The following is a 5360-nucleotide window of genomic DNA, read 5'->3' as shown; positions in this document are numbered from 1 at the left end:
TTCGTGAAAGGAAGAGTCAACCAATGTGGCCAACTTCATTATTGTCCTATTTAAGAGACTGCTGCAGCAACCCCAACCTTCAGCAACCTCCACTCTGATCAGTCAGCAAGCATCAACACTGAGGCAAGATCCTTCACCAGCAAAACGATAATGACTCACTGAAGGCTCAAATGATGGTTAGCATATTTAAGCAATAAAAATTTTTAATTAAGGTATGTACATTGGTTTTTTAGACATAATGCTATTGCACATGTAACAGACTGAAGTATAATGCAAACACAACTTTTTTCATTAATTTTTTTGGCCATGCTGAGAGGCATGTGGGATCTTCATTCCCCAAGCGGGGATCAAACCCACACCCCCTGCATTGGAAGCACAGAGTCTTAACCATTGGACCACCAGGGAAGTCCCTAAACATACATTTGTGTGTGCTGGGATACCAACATATTGTATGATTTGTTGTATTGCTACGTTCGCTTTACTGTGGGGATCTGGAACCTCCGAGGTGTAGGTGCCACGCATATACATATTTTCCTGTTTTAATCTATAAAACTGAGAGAGTTAAATCTTAGGCAGGTTGATAAGGAATCCAAGGCCCCTTTAAGGAGGAGATGAACTTTCTTGTTCACATTCTTTTGCCTTAGTCATATAGGCTGCACAAGCAACAATATATCTTGCTCATGCTTTCCTTAAGCTCTGTGATAATATTGCAACAATATATTTTGCCTGGGAACTGGCTTTTCTTTAGGTCCAGAGCTAGTGATTACTCATGGGTATGCTTTTCTTAGGCTCTAAGTTAATGATTATAATTGCAACAAATCTTGCTTGGGAACCTCTTTCTCAGCAACAGTATGTCTCACCCAGAGACACATTGCCCAGAACCATTGCTTCTGACGATTCTTGTACTGAAGTTATCTCAGGATGGTGGAACTCAGGTGGAACTATTGCAACCTTCAGGTGTTCTTTTTATCTATTTTCAGGAGCCAGCTGAAAAATATATAATGCCATGCTCAAACTAGCGAAGTTGGTACTCTTTCTACCCCCTTTGGATGTCTATGCCAGAAGTTTTCTCTATCACTTTTACTTTAATAAATATCTTTGCTGCACAAAGCTCTGAGTGACTAAGACTGCATCTTTGGTCCTGGAGTGAAATCTTCTCCTTTGGAGACCACAAACCTGACACCAACCACTGTAAGTTATCAACACCAGCCACCAGCATCCCCACCTCGAGTGGTGGGGGTCCAGAATTTTCTCAGCTTGGGGTAGAGCCTCAGAGGAGAGGCTGCTCAGATAGCAAATCCCTGGGGCAAACAGGGGAAGACAGGCTTTACCATGGCTGCTGGGTGTGAGTGGAATCCCAGGGCCTCCAGAGATGATGTTAGCTGGAGGGAGGAAGTGTCTGGATTCTGTTGATTAGGTCAGGTTTACTCCTGTTTGTGATTAGCCCCATTGCGGGTGAGACGCAGGCCTCAGGGAGCCCAGTACAGGGGCTCTGTCTCAGGTGAGGTTCCCAGAACACCCTGGACACCTGGTGGAGCCCCAGGTAGCTGTGACTTGGACCCTCAGGTGCTTTGGGGCTTGATGTGAGAAACTTACTCTTCAGGGAGTGCAAAGCATTTCCCACCTGCCTCCTGCCCAGCACAGCCCTTGACAGCCTCTGCCTTGAGGAAGGACTGGCTTGTAGTTTGCAGACAGGATCCAAGGTAGCTGCTCTGACCCCATTAGTGTAACAGGGAAGAGCTAAAACTGGACTCCATGTTTGATCTGTTTCTTTGACTTTAATCTTTGTGTTTAATTTGCTTTTATTATTGTAATCATATCTTATGGCCTGTCTCAGGGAACCCTGCCCCTCTGCCTGAATGTTAGCCTAAAGTGCCTTTGTTCAGCTCACAGGGAGGTGATCTGACCTTGCCCAACTGTTGTCCCAGGAGATTTTCTTGTAAGACTGATGGCCCTTCTTTACTTTACTTCCTCACCTCTCCTCTCTTTCTGATTCTATAAAAGAATCTGGCATTCAGACCCCAATAAGATAGTTATTTTGAGACATTAGTATGCCATCTTCTCAGTCTGATGGTTTTCTGAATGAAGTTGTATTCCTTGCCTTAACACTTTGTCTCCAATGTATTATCCTGTCATGCAGTGAGCAGAGCAAGCTTGGACTTGGTAACATCAGGAACCCAGGATTCAGCTCCAGAACACCTCCTACTGATATTTTGGTAAAATTCCGCAAGGGCACAAACCCACAGAGAAACTCACACAGGCTGAGCCCACTTGGAGTTCCATGGACCCCTCCAGTTGGGAATTAACTGGTTGTGATTTTGCCCTCTGTTAGAAATGGTGATTTATGTCAGAACTTTGCTGAATCATTAAAAAGTTTCTTAAAAAAATATGACTTTCTTACTGAACTTTCTGAACTTACTGAACTTTCATTAAATTCATGTGTTTTGCATAAAAAGTTAATATTTTGCATAGAAAGGATGCTAGCATTGTTAAAATTAAGACTAAGAACTGAGTAAAGTTAACTTAAATAATTCAGTAGGAAGCATGGAAATCTAGTTGGAGATATTTCTACTTAAGGACAACACGTTTAGAAACTTAAGGGTTATTTATTTGTTTAATTTGCCCTCAAATACAACCATACATTCACATTATTAGATTTTTAATGAATATTAATTTCTAAAAGAAAATTTGTGGTGTTTCTTGTTTTCCAGTGAATGGGGCGGGAGGGAAGGAAACGGTATTTCTCAGGCTCTGAGGGCCCTGACTTCTGCAGCAGGTCCTGGGTATTCAGGAGCCCCATGCAGGGGGACCTGCTATGGGGTTTTCAGACAAAGAGGCAGCTGTCACCCAACTGGAGTGAACTGGAGACGGGAAGCAGGCAGAAGTTAGGGCAGCAAAGATGGCCTGAGTGTGAAGCCTGGTTGCATGCAGCAGGTTTGCTTCAGCAAAGGGTGTGGCTTTGAGGCATTTGGGGTGCAGCAGGCTGGGTGCAAGAGGAAAGAGGGGCAGAGACACCCCATTCTCTCTGCCCTGGATTCTTCATTCTTCCCTTCATTCATCTTCCATACCCCCTCTGCCCTGCCCTGTCTGAGAGGCTAACCACTGACCTCCACTGGCAGCATCCCCAGGTTCCTCCTCTTCTGGCCTCTGCAGGGTTTGGATATCAGGGGCACCAGCAGGAGAGCAGAGGGAATGAGGAGGGGAAGGCAGACGTTTTCTCTGGCCCTTCCCTGCTCAGGGATCTGGGGTCAGGCAGGTTACCCGTCCCCCTGACACACACACCTGCTACCCCCATGCAGCCAGGCTCTGCTAAAGTGAAGTCCAGGAGCCTGGGAACCTAGGAAGTCTGACATGCTCCACAAAAAAATACTGGGTGAGGAAGGGTGACTGAGAGGTGACAGAGGGTCAGGGGGTCTCCCCGAGGAGGGGACATTTGTGATGAGAACCCAAATGTTGAGAAACAGACATCCAAGTTGATGTCCAGAAGGTGCGGGAATGAGCCCGGCCAGTCTGAGGGACAGTGCAAGGCCTGACAGGTGCATGGCAGGGAGATGGGGGCTCAGGATGAAACAAGGTGAGCAGCCCAGCTCCACCCTCCTCTAGCTGGGTGCAGAAGTGAAGTCTCCATCATAAATCACAGCTGTGATTCCCCATCCTTAACCACAAAATCTCCTGGAGCATCTTTTCTTTCACCCTGTTATCTAATCTTGAGAGCAAAGGTGAGTCCTGTAGTCTTCTCATTCTTGAAATCGAGTTCCCCTAAGACTGAACTCCTTTGCAGAGTTTATGATTTACTTCTGTATCCAAAACTTTGTTCCATTTATTGTTACCCCCTGTTCCCCTCAGGATTGAGGAGTATCAAGGAAAAGGGGGGAGGGGAGCTGAAACCAAGCAGGACCCTCCAAGGGCTTCCTGGGTACAGAAGCCCCTTGGTGTCCCCCATTTCTTGTTTGTAGAAAAAGGCTTCAGCCTCCTAGGCCTCCCCTGTGTTCCAAAGAGCAAACTCAAGCAGTTACTAATTAGAGAAGTGAGGGAACAATAAACAAAGGAAAAGCAGTCAAGCAAGAAAAGTAATGATGGCTTAAACACTAGTTCAGTGATAAAGCAGAGTCTTAGTTCCTTCTGAAAGGACACACAGAACAATCTCATGTATATATTAAGAATTGTTCTGCAGAAACTAAGACTCCCATCCAGTGGAGGATGGTGATTACATGCTGACCACAAGCATGTGGACCCCAGACTGGTTGAAACCAGAAAGTTGATGATTAAGATTCCTGAAACATCACCCTGTTACCACCAACCTATCAGAAGAAAGGCATACACCCCGCTGCCCTCACGTCAAACGTTGTCTTTAAAACAGCTTCCCTGAAAGCCATCAGGAAGATCAGGTCTTTTGAGCACAAGTTGCCCATTCTCCTTGTTGGTTACCCTGCAAATAAACACTGTATTTTTCTTCACCACAACCTGATGTCAGTATATTGGCTTTGCTGTGTAGCTGGTGAACAGATCTGAGTTTGGACTGGTAACATTTCCTTAATTATCAGCATCTGAGAGATGAGAACAGGGGGAGCTAGTGGTGGGGTCCTAGCAAGGAGATTGTTGATTCCACGGGAGGGAAACACATGTTTACTCCCTAGTCTTTATCTCTAAGATGCTAATAGTTAAGGGAATGTTACCAGTCCAAACTCAGGTCTGTTCACCAGCTACACAGCAAAGCCAATATACTGACATTAGGTTGTGGTGAAGAAAAATACAGTGTTTATTTGCAGGGTACCCAACAAGGAGAATGGGCAACTTGTGCTCAAAAGACCTGATCTTCCTGATGGCTTTCAGGGAAGCTGTTTTAAAGACAACGTTTGAAGTGAGGGCAGCGGGGTGTATGCCTTTCTTCTGATAGGTTGGTGGTAACAGGGTGATGTTTCAGGAATCTTAATCATCAACTTTCTGGTTTCAACCAGTCTGGGGCCCACATGCTTGTGGTCAGCATGTAATCACCATCCTTAAAAAATTAAACTAAAAAAAATGCACAACATGAGAGTGTGAATCAAGTTTTATTTGGGGCAAAATGAGGACTATAGCCTTGGAGATAACACCTCAGGTAGCTCTGAGAAACTGCTCCATAGAGGTAGGGAAGAAGGTCAGTGTATAATGCAATTTTGATGAAAGGAGGGTACCTGCAACCAAGCACATATTTTTTTTTTTTTTGCAGAAGGTTTCTGCTAGTCACAAGGAATAGTCCTCGCTGTGAAGGATTTTACTGCTTTTCTAGATATGAAGAGATACAAGAATTGGGCTCATAAAATTGGCTCTTAAAAATAACTAACTATCTGAAGACCTGTTCTACCAGTTTTCCCCAGAGC

At 44.9% G+C, this 5360-nt stretch overlaps 1 non-coding gene across 1 annotated transcript; it reads right to left on the bottom strand.

Annotated features, from left to right (window-relative positions):
- Nucleotides 1–332: 332 nt before the first annotated feature.
- TRNAG-UCC (transfer RNA glycine (anticodon UCC)) lies at nt 333–405 on the bottom strand. The gene has a single exon. It is a non-coding gene; the product is annotated as a tRNA-Gly (tRNA).
- Nucleotides 406–5360: the final 4955 nt, after the last annotated feature.

Source organism: Dama dama, chromosome 5, assembly GCF_033118175.1.
Source record: "Dama dama isolate Ldn47 chromosome 5, ASM3311817v1, whole genome shotgun sequence".
NCBI classification, from domain to species: domain Eukaryota; kingdom Metazoa; phylum Chordata; class Mammalia; order Artiodactyla; family Cervidae; genus Dama; species Dama dama.
This window is presented reverse-complemented; position numbering and strand designations above follow the sequence as displayed.